Here is an 18,125-nt window from a genome sequence, read left to right on the forward strand (position 1 = left end):
AAGCCATATATATTAATACATAAAAGTGTGGTTTCTCTTAACGACCTCAGCATCAGAGCCCCAGGCGGAATCACCCAAAGACTATAATATCAGACCGGCCGGGATTTGAACCCTGGTCCAGGATATCTTTATGCCAGTGACCATACCACTCAGCGACGAAGAAGGATAAAAGTCGATGACAATTCTTCTGTACATATACCTGTCAAATTCAGGTTTTCTGTACTTAGAATTGAAATCAACCCATCTTCACCATCGTAGCTAATTGGTAGGTTTGGGATTGGCATTCGATTAATGATAAATTTCTGCACATTTAAACGTGTTTTTTTCATTTTTCAAATAAGCCATATATATTAATACATTAAAGTGTGGATTCTCTCAACGACCTCGGGATCAGAGCCCCAGGCGGAATCACCCAAAGACTATAATATCAGACTGGCCGGGATTTGAACAATCTTCAATGTTCACAGTTGAGGCGTAATATAGGACCTTGTCCAAAGACCATGAGATGGTCTTTGGCAGTGTGCTATAGGCCTAAGCCTTGCGCATGCCTTCGGAATCTTATTAAAGATTTCATTCTCCAGATCCACTTGAAAGGCATATAGAAGAGGTCTAGTCAAGGCTGACTTGCACGTAGTTAACGTGTTGGCCGCCGGACCTTGATTATGAAAGTGGACAAAGAAGGACAGACAGAAGTTCATTGAAATTTCTTTCGGTCCTTCTGCTTTTACAAAAGCAACCCACTTTTTCCAAGATGGCTCATATTGTCTTCTAGTTGACTTAGACTTGTATTCTTATAAGAATTCTATATTGTTTTCTGAGATTTCAAATCTTTTCCTAACCGCTAGGGCAAGAAAATCATGAAATGAAGGGTTTGGGCTCTCTGTGATAAATCGAAGGCAATTAACTTCTGAACCTTCTGAGATAGTACTGGGTTCAGTACTAGGGTTAGCCTCAGCCTCAGTTCCTTCACTAATGGGAACCGGTTGCTCTTGGGCTACTTGGGAGCCAACAGAGCCACTCCTCCCTGGAAGGATCTCAGCATGTTGAGGACCTTCAGCAGGAGATTGGATAGGACGAACAGGAATTCCTGAGTCCATCCCTTCCATACTAGAGACATGGTGTCTGTTATCTCCACTAGAGGATCCTCGTATGGGGCTACATATCGAGGTAGTTTCTTGATGACGCTCATGACGAAGAGGTCGATCTGCAGCTCGGGGACTTGTTCCCATCTGTGAGAGAATAGGTCTGTGTCTGTGAACCATTCTAACTCTATCGGCTTGAGCCTGAGTAGAGCATCCGCTGTCACATTGCGGATCGATTGTCATGAACTGCTGATAGGTGCCATCCTTTTAGGCAAGGGATGGCTAGCATCACCTAAACTATATGAAACGCTCTCTAGCTTTGTCGGTTTCGACATCTCATTATCGCTTCGATGTCCCAGATCAGCCTGAGGAGGTCTGATCTGCGTGGAGAGTTTCCCCAACCACGACAGGACTAACATGGCCTTGGATAGAAATGACCGAATCCCTTGGATTTTCCTCTGATGGGAGTGAACACCCCATTCTTCCGACTAGGTATGCATGCGGATGATCTTCAATAGTCGGGGTAGTAGCAAGGGCATGGTCTTCAATAGGCTTTTGGCCTTTGACCATTGTTAGGGAAGCGATTAAGGAAAGACCGATATCGGTCCTTTTATATCTCTTCGAGCGTTTGATGCGTACCTTCTCCAGACTCTTAACGCATCTTTCGGTTGTGGTCTTAGCACTGGGTCTGTCACTATTGCGAACTGTAGAGAGTTTAGAACTCCTCCCTGTTAGCGTCTTGGAATCCTGACTGATTACCATAGTCTCTTGACCAACCCTGCGATCTCCTTTTACATCCCCAAGGGAAAGGAGAGCTGGTGTGACCACAGGTTTCAATGGTTTTTTAACCATTGAAGCCTTTGAGCTGGAGAGAATTGAGACTTCTTGAACCTGATCTTACATCCCCGATGTTACAGGAACCGGATCACTTCCTTGGATGCTCATAGACCAGCAACTTCGGGTGCTGCTTACCCCAGCCTTTCATCCAGGTACTTTGTTACCTGAACCATTTCTAGGCTTGGTTTTTGCGTGACTGTGTCTGCCAATCCCGTGAAGATGCTTAGGACTGTGTTTAGTCCGACAAGTATCTTTCCTAGGACATACGTTATCCTCTGTAACTTGAATCCTAGGTAGGAGGAGAGGGGGCGACTGACTGGAAGCTGCCAATAGGCATCTTTCAGGTCTGACAAGAATGTGAACTCCCCTTTTTGAAATGGGGTCCTTATGTTCAGAAGGATTAACATTCTGAACTTGCTGTTTTATTTGAACTTGCTGAGTGGCGACAAGTCCAGATTGACTCTTAGTTTTCTTGAGTCCTTCTTGTGAACACCAAACAGCCTTCCCTGGATTTTGATGGACTATACTTTCCTTACCACCTGTATGCTCTAGAGCTCTAAGGTATACTCTTCCAAGACGGGGTTGGAGTGTAGGAAGAGTTGAGGAAATGATGGTGGAGGCATGTCTATTTTCCATCCTAGTCCCATCTTGATTAGGCCTTGGACCCAAGGATCGAAGGTCCAGCGATCCTGAAGGAACCTCCCTCCCACCAGAAGCGTCTCTTTGCTTCGCCTTATCAGAAGGTTTACATCTTTGACCGCCTGCCTGTGGCACCGCGGTCATCAAAACTGTGGGATGTTGTTGAACAGCCCGAGGAAAATTTCAAGACTTTTCCGTCTTCCTTTTAGGTTGGGGACCCACATCCATGGAAGACTTTCTCTTTGAAAAGATGCCCCACTTTTGGAGAAGTCCTATGTTCTCCGTGGTGGCTTTCTTAATCACTTCTCTAACTACCTCGTTTGGAAAGAGGTCTCTACCCCAGATGTTGGAAGATATTAGTTTCCTGGTTTCGTGTTTCACTGTTGCGGCAGCGAACACAAACTCCCTACAGGCTCTCCTAGCCTTCATAAAGGCATAAAGGTCTTTTACTAAGGTGGCCATATGCATTTTGGCCAAGACCATGAGCATGTCTGGGGTACTTTGATGGGCTGAACACAACTCTATGCAGTTCTGTAGGGATAGGGAGGCTGCAAGTCTCTCCTTTGTCTCTTGTTCCTTGCACAAAAGAAACTGAGAAAGTTTGGGGAGATTCTCGCTAAACAGTCGTCTAGCGACATCCACGTCTAGTTTTCCTACTGGAAAGGTTAATTGGACTTCCTTCCAATCCTTCTCCTGCATGGGAAAGGCTGGTGACAGAGGCTTGCACTCCTCGAGTGCAGGATATGGTTTACCTGCCTCCACTGCCTTGGCAACAGATTTAAATGCCTTCCACGTAAAGGGGAATGATATTGAAGCAGGAGCAAGAAAGGTAGGGTGTCTGTTACTTAGTGTGAACACTTTCGACACCGAGTAACCCGCCTTTCTCAGGCTACTTGACAAGATAGCCTGTGCCTTATCATGGTCGAGAATCATGACCTCCTTCAGTTCCGTTTCTTTTCCTGACATTGGTTCATGCTTCAGTCGAATGAAGCAATTAGGGAAAGCGTCAAAGCTTGGCCAAAACTGAATTTCGTCTAAAGGAACAGCACCCATCTTCTCCGAGATCTAGAGTTTGCCGTCTAAAATCGGCATAAGCTCCGCATACCTCCAGGGATTGGTTTTGGAGCATGTCGGAAGGTCTTGGTCTCTGGGTCGTTTGTATGACCCTTGGGGAGCGACAAGTGGAGCTTCACCGAGCTCTCGCTTGAATTTCGCTTCCTCCTCTTCGCCTTGTTTGAGAAAGTTTTCTATTAGACCCTTCATATTGGCCAGTAATTGGTCCATTTTGTCTAATAGAGGGGTAGAAGGTGAAGATTTCTATGTTAACGGCTCTAGAGCCGGCACCGACGGAAGCAATTCCGACACAACATTGTCCACCTCTTCCCGTGGGGGCTTCATGCCCTCCGTCCCAAAGGCTATCTGGACGCAGGGAGGTGCTAATCGTGCCTGGGGCACCACTATTTCCCTACTTGCTTTCGGGAATAGTAAGCTACGCATCCTATCATTAGGTAGGTATGGTCCTGGAGAGATTTTCTGGAATCCTCTTACCCAGTTGCGTAGTTTCTTACGAGCTGCATCCCTAGACTCCATTGACTTGGGATTATCGAAACCCTCGTACATTAAGGTCCGACATATATTGCAAACTTGGGGGTTCCAATAATGCAGGGATTCAGAAATAATATTGCAGGGGGGCGTGAAACCTGCATGTATTATGACTGTAAAAGTACTTATTCTTGATATTGCAGAAGACTGCAACATATGTCATCTGGGGTTCCTCCTGTAAAGAAAGGAAAGCAGAATGAGTATACAATTGATTATCTCACTGATAAACAATATGTAAAAGCCATCTTTTAACTAAAATAGCTTAGGATAGATAGTAAGCTAGAAAGGGATAGTGGGAGAGACATACTTGTGTATCCCTGCAAGCAAATGCTGTTACCTCCCCTCAGTATTAGCTGTAAGGAGATTCCTTTATCAAGGCAACTCTAACGAAAGGGTTCTAACCCCTAGGGGTAGAAAAGTGTACAATGCCACTGCCCCTTTTTATTTTTTAACACTGTGGAGTAAGGATGACTGATTTCTAATCAGAGTATTGAAGGAATTCTATTCTTTCAATATAGGAACGGTCTCAGCAGAAGCCCGCACAAGGGTACCCAAGATATGTTAGAAATTAACTACTGTATAATCATACTATAGTTTTCTGTTTGCTATATACTATATTTTAAAATACCGACTACTGTATAATTATATATATTGTAGTTCAGCCAGTATGCTGCCATTATGGCTAGCATCTGATGGCACGGTCCAGCCGGCATGATGCCGACTGGACTAGGAAATATAAAAGACATATATTTGTGTATCCTACCCAGCCCATTTGCTGTGACCTTCCCTTCCAATATTAAAATCATTAGAGTTTCCTGATCAGGGAAACTCAAGGATAAGGGTTCTAACATTTTAAGGATAGAAGTGTACTACCACCAACCCTTTAATTTATTTGATATTGTAGGCTAAAACGTAAACTGATTTCTAATCAGAATATGGAAGAAATTCTATTCTTTCAATATAGGATTGGTCTCAGCAAACACCTGGGCAAGGATACCCAAGATATACAGTATTGGAAAATAACTACTAGTATAATATATACAATAGTTTTCTATCGGCAGTATATCCTATACTGCAAATATACTGACTACCTGTATAAAAATATACTGTAATTCAGTCGGCATATAGCCGGCATAGCTAGTCCCTGCCGGCACAGCCAGCATGCTAGCTAAAAGAGAGAGAGACAGCATGGAGTGAAGGCTACCTTATTGCTTTGTATGTATACTCTAATTAAGGATGTAAATATCTAATTTACTGCCTTTCTCCAGAAAGAAGGTTCAATTGGAAAGGGAGAATGTAACATTCAGGCTTCCATCCAGCCACGAGTACCATCGCCGGCAAGGTCCGACCGGCACATAGCCAGCAGGCTAGCACCCGGCAGCACTGGTACAGTCAGTATAGTGCCGGCAGAGTCAGCACCTGTTTGTGCCGGTTTGGCCGGCGGTATGGCAATAGCACTTGTGGCCAGCAGTCCAAGGGAGGGCTGAAGAACCTTAGTGACAGAAGAGACTTCCCACCAACAGTCATCATGGCTGCCAGCAGCCGCCAGCCGCCGGTAGATGACATGGCTTCCAGCAGCCTGCATAGCCGCCGGCAGATGACATGGCTTCCAGCAGCCTGCATAGCTGCCGGCATCCGTCATAGCCGCCGGCAGTTTGTATAAAACATGGCCGCTGGCAGTTGTCATGGCTGCCAGCAGCCGGTATAGCTGCAGGTAGTCAGCTGTTGATTAGGAGTCTGGCCAGCCCCACAATCCACCGGCAAACGGTGAGATTGCAGGACGACGGCCCAAAGAGATACGATGGCTAGGCCATCACAAAAGAAAAGAGGGAGAGGGAAAAGAGTCCTGTATGAGGTGTGGAAGGAGCCAGCAAGGTTGCCTGTCCTACACACCCTTAAGAAACTCTCTTTCAGTATCGGCACCATCCTAGGCAGCAGGAGAATATCTATTCTCCAACTAGGGTCTGCCAATACAGTTAAGGGGATGGCAGCAGTGCCGCCTCCTCTCAACAAAGGAGAAACAGAGTTCCAGTGCCGGTGCCATCCTAGGCATCAGAAGAATGTCTATTCTTCAGCCTAGGGTCTGCGAGCACAAGACTAGTCTTCTAGACCACAGGGAGAAGGTGGCAGCATCATACAGCCACTTCAAGTGCAGCCTAAGGAGGGCCAGCCTCCTATGCCGGCAGCCTAGCCGGCAGGGGAATGACTATTCACCCTGCCGGCCAGCTGCCGGCGCAAGATTAAACACTCTAAGGTTCTGGCCGAATCCCAAAACCTGCTATCTGCGGTTAAGGGAAGGGACAGAGAACCCTAGGCTAGTCATGCCTGAATTAAAACTCAAGGCACGACCCACTAGGGTTATAGCCTAAGGCTACACTCAGAGGGAAAGAGAGATTACCCTTAAATCTCCACTAGAGACGAGTATCGGTTTATATAATAATTCTAGGAGATATGTCTCCGTCTGAATTGATAAACCAATACACGAGGGTAATCGGGCAAAAGTCAAAAGTATACTATATAGCCTAGGTTATGTTACCTAGGTAAGACAAGATCTCGGTTACCTAAATCACCGGAACTCTGACTTATACGATCGACATAGAAAAAGGAAAAATTATGCATATTATAAATATCTTTACAAGTATAAAATCCCTAAATAGCTTTCATAATTAATTAATGCTATTTCAACCAGGAATGTCGTTCTACTAACTAAACACATACCTAACGAACGACAGCGCCCATGGCGCCTCCAGTAACAGGCCTAGCTCCTAATCACAATAAATTACTCTAATTTCACTGTGAGACAGGAGCTAAAATACACACATTGTAAAGAATCAATACTCAACTTTCCAGAGGCGAAAGAAGCTGGAGATTGCATAATAATCCTTGTAAATCAATCGAAAAAGTTAGATCAACAGGGAACACCACCGTGCGAATTCGCTACAAAATTAGGAATGTCCGCCATCTTGGATATGGCGCTATCTTGATACTCAATAGTAGTATGGGAAGTAGGGTAACTTTGATACAGCTCCCCTTCTAATTTTGCCACTTTCCCCCTTGAAGCGTAAACGCTATTCGGGGTGAAGATTGCTATGTGGCGTGTCAAGAATACGTCACCTGATATTATGCGATATCCTTGAGAGAAATTTTAAGGATGTTCGCGCCAGGAGATAGAATTCTGGAGACCTAAAGGTAAATTCTCTGGGAATATCACTGTACTACATATATCCCTTAGGAAGCTACTATTTGGAACCTTCCATCAGGATGACATGACTTGATCCCAAATATATATATATATATATATATATATATATATATATATATATATATATATATATATATATATATGATAAATTTTGCACATTTTTACGTGTTTTTCATATTCAAATAAGCCATATATATTTTTGATATATTAATTTCTGGATTCTCTTAACGACCTCGGGATCAGAGCCCCAGGCGAAATCACACAAAGACAAGAGCTTGGCTCCAGCCGGGAATCGAACCCTGGTCGGCAAGCTTATATAGACAGTGACTAACCCACTTGGCCACGAAGAAAGATAAAAGTCAATGACAATTCTACTGTACTTATACCTGTCGAATTCAGGTATTTTGTACTTAGAATTGAAATCAACCCATCTTCACCATCGTAGCTAATTGGTAGTTTGTTACTTGGCATTCAATTAATGATAAATTTTGCACATTTTTACGTGTTTTTCATATTCAAATAAGCCATATATATTTTTTATATATTAATGTCTGGATTCTCTTAACGACCTCGGGATCAGAGCCCCAGGCGAAATCACACAAAGACAAGAGCTTGGCTCCGGCCGGGAATCGAACCCTGGTCGGCAAGCTTATATAGACAGTGACTAACCCACTTGGCCACGAAGAAAGATAAAAGTCAATGACAATTCTACTGTACTTATACCTGTCGAATTCAGGTATTTTGTACTTAGAATTGAAATCAACCCATCTTCACCATTGTAGCTAATTAGTAGTTTGTTACTTGGCATTCAATTAATGATAAATTTTGCACATTTTTACGTGTTTTTCATATTCAAATAAGCCATATATATTTTTGATATATTAATGTCTGGATTCTCTTAACGACCTCGGGATCAGAGCCCCAGGCGAAATCACACAAAGACAAGAGCTTGGCTCCGGCCGGGAATCGAACCCTGGTCGGCAAGCTTATATAGACAGTGACTAACCCACTTGGCCACGAAGAAAGATAAAAGTCAATGACAATTCTACTGTACTTATACCTGTCGAATTCAGGTATTTTGTACTTAGAATTGAAATCAACCCATCTTCACCATCGTAGCTAATTGGTAGTTTGTTACTTGGCATTCAATTAATGATAAATTTTGCACATTTTTACGTGTTTTTCATATTCAAATAAGCCATATATATTTTTGATATATTAATGTCTGGATTCTCTTAACGACCTCGGGATCAGAGCCCCAGGCGAAATCACACAAAGACAAGAGCTTGGCTCCGGCCGGGAATCGAACCCTGGTCGGCAAGCTTATATAGACAGTGACTAACCCACTTGGCCACGAAGAAAGATAAAAGTCAATGACAATTCTACTGTACTTATACCTGTCGAATTCAGGTATTTTGTACTTAGAATTGAAATCAACCCATCTTCACCATCGTAGCTAATTGGTAGTTTGTTACTTGGCATTCAATTAATGATAAATTTTGCACATTTTTACGTGTTTCATATTCAAATAAGCCATATATATTTTTGAAATATTAATGTCTGGATTCTCTTAACGACCTCGGGATCAGAGCCCCAGGCGAAATCACACAAAGACAAGAGCTTGGCTCCGGCCGGGAATCGAACCCTGGTCGGCAAGCTTATATAGACAGTGACTAACCCACTTGGCCACGAAGAAAGATAAAAGTCAATGACAATTCTACTGTACTTATACCTGTCGAATTCAGGTATTTTGTACTTAGAATTGAAATCAACCCATCTTCACCATCGTAGCTAATTGGTAGTTTGTTACTTGGCATTCAATTAATGATAAATTTTGCACATTTTTACGTGTTTTTCATATTCAAATAAGCCATATATATTTTTGATATATTAATGTCTGGATTCTCTTAACGACCTCGGGATCAGAGCCCCAGGCGAAATCACACAAAGACAAGAGCTTGGCTCCGGCCGGGAATCGAACCCTGGTCGGCAAGCTTATATAGACAGTGACTAACCCACTTGGCCACGAAGAAAGATAAAAGTCAATGACAATTCTACTGTACTTATACCTGTCGAATTCAGGTATTTTGTACTTAGAATTGAAATCAACCCATCTTCACCATCGTAGCTAATTGGTAGTTTGTTAAGTGAACCCTCGTTTATCGCGGTAGATAGGTTCCAGACGCGGCCGCGATAGATGAAAATCCGCGAAGTAGTAACACCATATTTACCTATTTATTTAACATGTATATTCAGACTGTTAAAACCTTCCCTTGTACGTAGTACTGTTAACAAACTACCCTTTAATGTACAGAACACTTAATGCATGTAATACAGTACCCTAAACTAAAACAGGCACAATTATTAAAGGCGACTTTATGTCATGCGTTTCCTAAACACGCCAAAAAGAACGATAAAAAATGGCAACCAATGTTTTGTTTACGTTTATCTCTGATCCTAATGAAGAAACAAACGCATTTACACATCTGTTTATAGGTTAATTTTGCATCAATTATATTGATTATTCAGTACAGTATGTTGATTTGGTTATTACTAATGTTTTACTTAATTTTTCTTAGGACTTCCAAATGAAATTTTTTTCTTTATGACGCTGCCTGAAACGACGGCGTCATAAAGTACGCTCAGTAAACAAACTAAGGAATTTAACCCGCATGATGAAAGTGATAAAAAATGATATTACAGTAAAAGCTTTTATAAAATATGTAATTACAAATATTATTTACCGTATCTATATAAAATCATACATACGTAGCAAAGCAGGAAAACAATCTACGAGAGAGAGAGAGAGAGAGAGAGAGAGAGAGAGAGAGAGAGAGAGAGAGAGAGAGAGAGAGAGAGAGAGAGAGAGAGAGAGAGTTGTTTTACATACGTAAATGTAAATTTTAAACAAAACAAAAATAGCCCCATTTCATATAAAATAGATTACAAATATTTTACTTTATCATATTACAGTAGTCTGTATAATACTGTAAAGTTCAGTACAGTATGTTGTTGTTAAAGTCGTGGCGATGAAATTCTCACGAAACAAAAACACGCCATTTGATTACAACAGCTGATTCATTCTCTCTCTCTCTCTCTCTCTCTCTCTCTCTCTCTCTCTCTCTCTCTCTCTCTCTCTCTCTCTCTCTCTCTCTCTCTCTCTCTCTCTCTCTTCGTGTTATACAATACTTACATTTAGATGAAGAAACTAAAATTAGTTTTCTTAGTGTCAATTAAATACGAAATGAAATAATTAGGCCGAGTCTACATCCATTTCAATCATAGCCAAAAATAGGGCATCCGATTTCATCAGCAAACCACTATTTTTTGGGAAATATCATTTTATTCTAGAAAATTGCCACTCTTTAAATAGTTAATTGCACATTAAGAAAGCGTGTACTTTTGTTTTTAAATTTCGGGTGTGTTTTAAAAATCGAGTATTGTTGACTTTTTTTTTTTTTACTTTTGGCTGTAATTAGATCAGCTGTCATCTAGCTGCCGCTCTTGAGTGTGTACGAATACACTAACAAAGTATCATTTATACCATTTCTTAACTTATTCAAACCGTCTACAGTATACAGTTGATATTACATAAGCACCAATGTGTTATAACCTATCAAATTTTTTTGTTTATTACATTTAAACCCCCCTCTATCTCTCTCTCTCTCTCTCTCTCTCTCTCTCTACCTATCTCTCTCTCTCTCTCTCTCTCTCTCTCTCTCTCTCTCTCTACCTCTCTCTCTCTCTGTGGGCTACTTTTCACTACCTCCCATTCCTTACCTCTCTCTATCTCTCTAACAAATGATATCTTTGTTGCTCCTCAAAGTTTCATTTATATTGAAAATCAATCATGATTCAATTTTCCTTACTTTCTCCAATCTCGCACCATCGGTCACATCGCGGTATTTTCGATATTTCCGGAAAATCCGCAATATATGTATTGACATGGGTTATGAAAAAAATCCGCGAAGTGGTGAATCCGCGATGGTCGAACCGCGAAGTAGCGAGGGTTCACTGTACTTGGCATTCAATTAATGATAAATTTTGCACATTTTTACATGTTTTTCATATTCAAATAAGCCATATATATTTTTGATATATTAATGTCTGGATTCTCTTAACGACCTCGGGATCAGAGCCCCAGGCGAAATCACACAAAGACAAGAGCTTGGCTCCGGCCGGGAATCGAACCCTGGTCGGCAAGCTTATATAGACAGTGACTAACCCACTTGGCCACGAAGAAAGATAAAAGTCAATAACAATTCTACTGTACTTATACCTGTCGAATTCAGGTATTTTGTACTTAGAATTGAAATCAACCCATCTTCACCATCGTAGCTAATTGGTAGTTTGTTACTTGGCATTCAATTAATGATAAATTTTGCACATTTTTACGTGTTTTTCATATTCAAATAAGCCATATATATTTTTGATATATTAATGTCTGGATTCTCTTAACGACCTCGGGATCAGAGCCCCAGGCGAAATCACACAAAGACAAGAGCTTGGCTCCGGCCGGGAATCGAACCCTGGTCGGCAAGCTTATATAGACAGTGACTAACCCATTTGGCCACGAAGAAAGATAAAAGTCAATGACAATTCTACTGTACTTAGGCCCTATACCTGTCGAATTCAGGTATTTTGTACTTAGAATTGAAATCAACCCATCTTCACCATCGTAGCTAATTGGTAGTTTGTTACTTGGCATTCAATTAATGATAAATTTTGCACATTTTTACGTGTTTTTCATATTCAAATAAGCCATATATATTTTTGATATATTAATGTCTGGATTCTCTTAACGACCTCGTGATCAGAGCCCCAGGCGAAATCACACAAAGACAAGAGCTTGGCTCCGGCCGGGAATCGAACCCTGGTCGGCAAGCTTATATAGACAGTGACTAACCCACTTGGCCACGAAGAAAGATAAAAGTCAATGACAATTCTACTGTACTTATACCTGTCGAATTCAGGTATTTTGTACTTAGAATTGAAATCAACCCATCTTCATCATCGTAGCTAATTGGTAGTTTGTTACTTGGCATTCAATTAATGATAAATTTTGCACATTTTTACGTGTTTTTCATATTCAAATAAGCCATATATATTTTTGATATATTAATGTCTGGATTCTCTTATCATTAATTGAATGCCAAGTAACAAACTACCAATTAGCTACGATGGTGAAGATGGGTTGATTTCAATTCTAAGTACAAAATACCAGAATTCGACAGGTATAAGTACAGTAGAATTGTCATTGACTTTTATCTTTCTTCGTGGCCAAGTGGGTTAGTCACTGTCTATATAAGCTTGCCGACCAGGGTTCGATTCCCGGCCGGAGCCAAGCTCTTGCCTTTGTGTGATTTCGCCTGGGGCTCTGATCCCGAGGTCGTTAAGAGAATCCAGACATTAATATATCAAAAATATATATGGCTTATTTGAATATGAAAAACACGTAAAAATGTGCAAAATTTATCATTAATTGAATGCCAAGTAACAAACTACCAATTAGCTACGATGGTGAAGATGGGTTGATTTCAATTCTAAGTACAAAATACCTGAATTCGACAGGTATAAGTACAGTAGAATTGTCATTGACTTTTATCTTTCTTCGTGGCCAAGTGAGTTAGTCACTGTCTATATAAGCTTGCCGACCAGGGTTCGATTCCCGGCCGGAGCCAAGCTCTTGTCTTTGTGTGATTTCGCCTGGGGCTCTGATCCCGAGGTTGTTAAGAGAATCCATACATTAATATATCAAAAATATATATGGCTTATTTGAATATGAAAAACACGTAAAAATGTACAAAATTTATCATTAATTGAATGCCAAGTAACAAACTACCAATTAGCTACGATGGTGAAGATGGGTTGATTTCAATTCTAAGTACAAAATACCTGAATTCGACAGGTATAAGTACAGTAGAATTGTCATTGACTTTTATCTTTCTTCGTGGCCAAGTGGGTTAGTCACTGTCTATATAAGCTTGCCGACCAGGGTTCGATTCCCGGCCGGAGCCAAGCTCTTGTCTTTGTGTGATTTCGCCTGGGGCTCTGATCCCGAGGTCGTTAAGAGAATCCAGACATTAATATATCAAAAATATATATGGCTTATTTGAATATGAAAAACGCGTAAAAATGTGCAAAATTTATCATTAATTGAATGCCAAGTAACAAACTACCAATTAGCTACGATGGTGAAGATGGGTTGATTTCAATTCTAAGTACAAAATACCTGAATTCGACAGGTATAAGTACAGTAGAATTGTCATTGACTTTTATCTTTCTTCGTGGCCAAATGGGTTAGTCACTGTCTATATAAGCTTGCCGACCAGGGTTCGATTCCCGGCCGGAGCCAAGCTCTTGTCTTTGTGTGATTTCGCCTGGGGCTCTGATCCCGAGGTCGTTAAGAGAATCCAGACATTAATATATCAAAAATATATATGGCTTATTTGAATATGAAAAACACGTAAAAATGTGCAAAATTTATCATTAATTGAATGCCAAGTAACAAACTACCAATTAGCTACGATGGTGAAGATGGGTTGATTTCAATTCTAAGTACAAAATACCTGAATTCGACAGGTATAAGTACAGTAGAATTGTCATTGACTTTTATCTTTCTTCGTGGCCAAGTGGGTTAGTCACTGTCTATATAAGCTTGCCGACCAGGGTTCGATTCCCGGCCGGAGCCAAGCTCTTGTCTTTGTGTGATTTCGCCTGGCGGTCTGATCCCGAGGTCGTTAAGAGAATCCAGACATTAATATATCAAAAATATATATGGCTTATTTGAATATGAAAAACACATAAAAATGTGCAAAATTTATCATTAATTGAATGCCAAGTAACAAACTACCAATTAGCTACGATGGTGAAGATGGGTTGATTTCAATTCTAAGTACAAAATACCTGAATTCGACAGGTATAAGTACAGTAGAATTGTCATTGACTTTTATCTTTCTTCGTGGCCAAGTGGGTTAGTCACTGTCTATATAAGCTTGCTGACCAGGGTTCGATTCCCGGCCGGAGCCAAGCTCTTGTCTTTGTGTGATTTCGCCTGGGGCTCTGATCCCGAGGTCGTTAAGAGAATCCAGACATTAATATATCAAAAATATATATGGCTTATTTGAATATGAAAAACACGTAAAAATGTGCAAAATTTATCATTAATTGAATGCCAAGTAACAAACTACCAATTAGCTACGATGGTGAAGATGGGTTGATTTCAATTCTAAGTACAAAATACCTGAATTCGACAGGTATAAGTACAGTAGAATTGTCATTGACTTTTATCTTTCTTCGTGGCCAAGTGGGTTAGTCACTGTCTATATAAGCTTGCCGACCAGGGTTCGATTCCCGGCCGGAGCCAAGCTCTTGTCTTTGTGTGATTTCGCCTGGGGCTCTGATCCCGAGGTCGTTAAGAGAATCCAGACATTAATATATCAAAAATATATATGGCTTATTTGAATATGAAAAACACTTAAAAATGTGCAAAATTTATCATTAATTGAATGCCAAGTAACAAACTACCAATTAGCTACGATGGTGAAGATGGGTTGATTTCAATTCTAAGTACAAAATACCTGAATTCGACAGGTATAAGTACAGTAGAATTGTCATTGACTTTTATCTTTCTTCGTGGCCAAGTGGGTTAGTCACTGTCTATATAAGCTTGCCGACCAGGGTTCGATTCCCGGCCGGAGCCAAGCTCTTGTCTTTGTGTGATTTCGCCTGGGGCTCTGATCCCGAGGTCGTTAAGAGAATCCAGACATTAATATATCAAAAATATATATGGCTTATTTGAATATGAAAAACACGTAAAAATGTGCAAAATTTATCATTAATTGAATGCCAAGTAACAAACTACCAATTAGCTACGATGGTGAAGATGGGTTGATTTCAATTCTAAGTACAAATTACCTGAATTCGACAGGTATAAGTACAGTAGAATTGTCATTGACTTTTATCTTTCTTCGTGGCCAAGTGGGTTAGTCACTGTCTATATAAGCTTGCCGACCAGGGTTCGATTCCCAGCCGGAGCCAAGCTCTTGTCTTTGTGTGATTTCGCCTGGGGCTCTGATCCCGAGGTCGTTAAGAGAATCCAGACATTAATATATCAAAAATATATATGGCTTATTTGAATATGAAAAACACGTAAAAATGTGCAAAATTTATCATTAATTGAATGCCAAGTAACAAACTACCAATTAGCTACGATGGTGAAGATGGGTTGATTTCAATTCTAAGTACAAAATACCTGAATTCGACAGGTATAAGTACAGTAGAATTGTCATTGACTTTTATCTTTCTTCGTGGCCAAGTGGGTTAGTCACTGTCTATATAAGCTTGCCGACCAGGGTTCGATTCCCGGCCAGAGCCAAGCTCTTGTCTTTGTGTGATTTCGCCTGGGGCTCTGATCCCGAGGTCGTTAAGAGAATCCAGACATTAATATATCAAAAATATATATGGCTTATTTGACTATGAAAAACACGTAAAAATGTGCAAAATTTATCATTAATTGAATGCCAAGTAACAAACTACCAATTAGCTACGATGGTGAAGATGGGTTGATTTCAATTCTAAGTACAAAATACCTGAATTCGACAGGTATAAGTACAGTAGAATTGTCATTGACTTTTATCTCTCTTCGTGGCCAAGTGGGTTAGTCACTGTCTATATAAGCTTGCCGACCAGGGTTCGATTCCCGGCCGGAGCCAAGCTCTTGTCCTTGTGTGATTTCGCCTGGGGCTCTGATCCCGAGGTCGTTAAGAGAATCCAGACATTAATATATCAAAAATATATATGGCTTATTTGAATATGAAAAACACGTAAAAATGTGCAAAATTTATCATTAATTGAATGCCAAGTAACAAACTACCAATTAGCTACGATGGTGAAGATGGGTTGATTTCAATTCTAAGTACAAAATACCTGAATTCGACAGGTATAAGTACAGTAGAATTGTCATTGACTTTTATCTTTCTTCGTGGCCAAGTGGGTTAGTCACTGTCTATATAAGCTTGCCGACCAGGGTTCGATTCCCGGCTGGAGCCAAGCTCTTGTCTTTGTGTGATTTCGCCTGGGGCTCTGATCCCGAGGTCGTTAAGAGAATCCAGACATTAATATATCAAAAAAATATATGGCTTATTTGAATATGAAAAACACGTAAAAATGTGCAAAATTTATCATTAATTGAATGCCAAGTAACAAACTACCAATTAGCTACGATGGTGAAGATGGGTTGATTTCAATTCTAAGTACAAAATACCTGAATTCGACAGGTATAAGTACAGTAGAATTGTCATTGACTTTTTTCTTTCTTCGTGGCCAAGTGGGTTAGTCACTGTCTATATAAGCTTGCCGACCAGGGTTCGATTCCCGGCCGGAGCCAAGCTCTTGTCTTTGTGTGATTTCGCCTGGGGCTCTGATCCCGAGGTCGTTAAGAGAATCCAGACATTAATATATCAAAAATATATATGGCTTATTTGAATATATATATATATATATATATATATATATATATATATATATATATATATATATATATATATATATATATATATATATATATATATATATATATATATATATATATATATATATATATATATATACATTTTCACAACTTGGGTGTTAGAATGTGAAATAAAAAGTTAAATATAATTGCATACCGAATACCCAGGTATAACAAAATTAAAAGTGAAGATAAGCAAGGGAAACGCATGTAGCTGTGGTATGCTGGGAATGGGAAGTTGAAATAATATTTCAGTAACATAACCTTAATTTAATTCAGTGCACAGTAAACATATACATATAATGTAAACATAATACACACAAAATAATACACACAAATATAAAGATAATATAACTGTCCTAACACTGGACAACACACTGGTGAGATATGGGGATTACGAGGTACAGGTTACAAAATACTTAGCCGAAAAAGCCGACTAGCAGAGAAGTTCACAAAAACGATACAAAGACGATACACAATACAGGGGAGGGAGGCAGACTTGTAGCTGTGGGTAGCAGTAATGAGATGCCAGTGACTACTGACCCAGCTCAGACCCTGTATATATACAGGCCAGAAGCAGTCACGTCGTATCCTGATTGGCTTACGTTGAGGTGGGAGCAAGCAATCCCACTTGCGACTGCTAATTAGAAGACGTGACAAGTGCTCAAGTAATTACCAAACACCTTGCTTGTTGTACAGGGAAGGCAGGCGGGGGGAAGGAGGATGGTGACCTTGACAACATACATATATATTTCTATTTTTTTTAGTGACGTGGATATATCCACATCCATTATTGCTGCGTGCTTTGATGAATGGGCATAGGTATCACTGTTGTGAGGTATTTGCATTCAAAGCTACATGTCAGAGTATTGGATGATCTCACCCATCCCAAAGAGGGTTTCAACCTTTTTAGCCGAACTATTCTCAGGGGTTTGGTCTTCGGAATGCAAAGCCTACCCGGGATTAGTCTGGATGAATGATTAAGAATAACAAGCTCTTTCTAGTCTTCATCTTCGCTTTCTTGGGGAATCAGCACCTAGGGTCCTCTGCAAAGCTGACCTCAACTACTTGCAGGTAATCTACTGTTCCCTTGTGTAACCTGGTATTGTATCAATGCTTGTTGCGTCCCTATACCCTAACGAGGTGGGTCTTTGCTATTTCTTGGTAACCTCTGAAGATTCCTCTAACTCAGAAGAACTTTTACCTAGACAGTCACATTGGTAGTATCACGAGCGCACAGCTTGTGTAGGCT

The 18,125-nt window shown here is 40.4% G+C and overlaps 1 protein-coding gene across 2 annotated transcripts in view; it reads left to right on the plus strand.

Moving 5' to 3' along the window:
- Positions 1–18,125, plus strand: part of Gapvd1 (GTPase activating protein and VPS9 domains 1) — a 494,617-nt gene that overhangs the window by 346,675 nt on the left and 129,817 nt on the right. The gene's annotated exons all lie outside the window — the stretch shown is intronic.

Source organism: Palaemon carinicauda, chromosome 16, assembly GCF_036898095.1.
Source record: "Palaemon carinicauda isolate YSFRI2023 chromosome 16, ASM3689809v2, whole genome shotgun sequence".
Taxonomy (NCBI): Eukaryota; Metazoa; Arthropoda; class Malacostraca; order Decapoda; family Palaemonidae; genus Palaemon; species Palaemon carinicauda.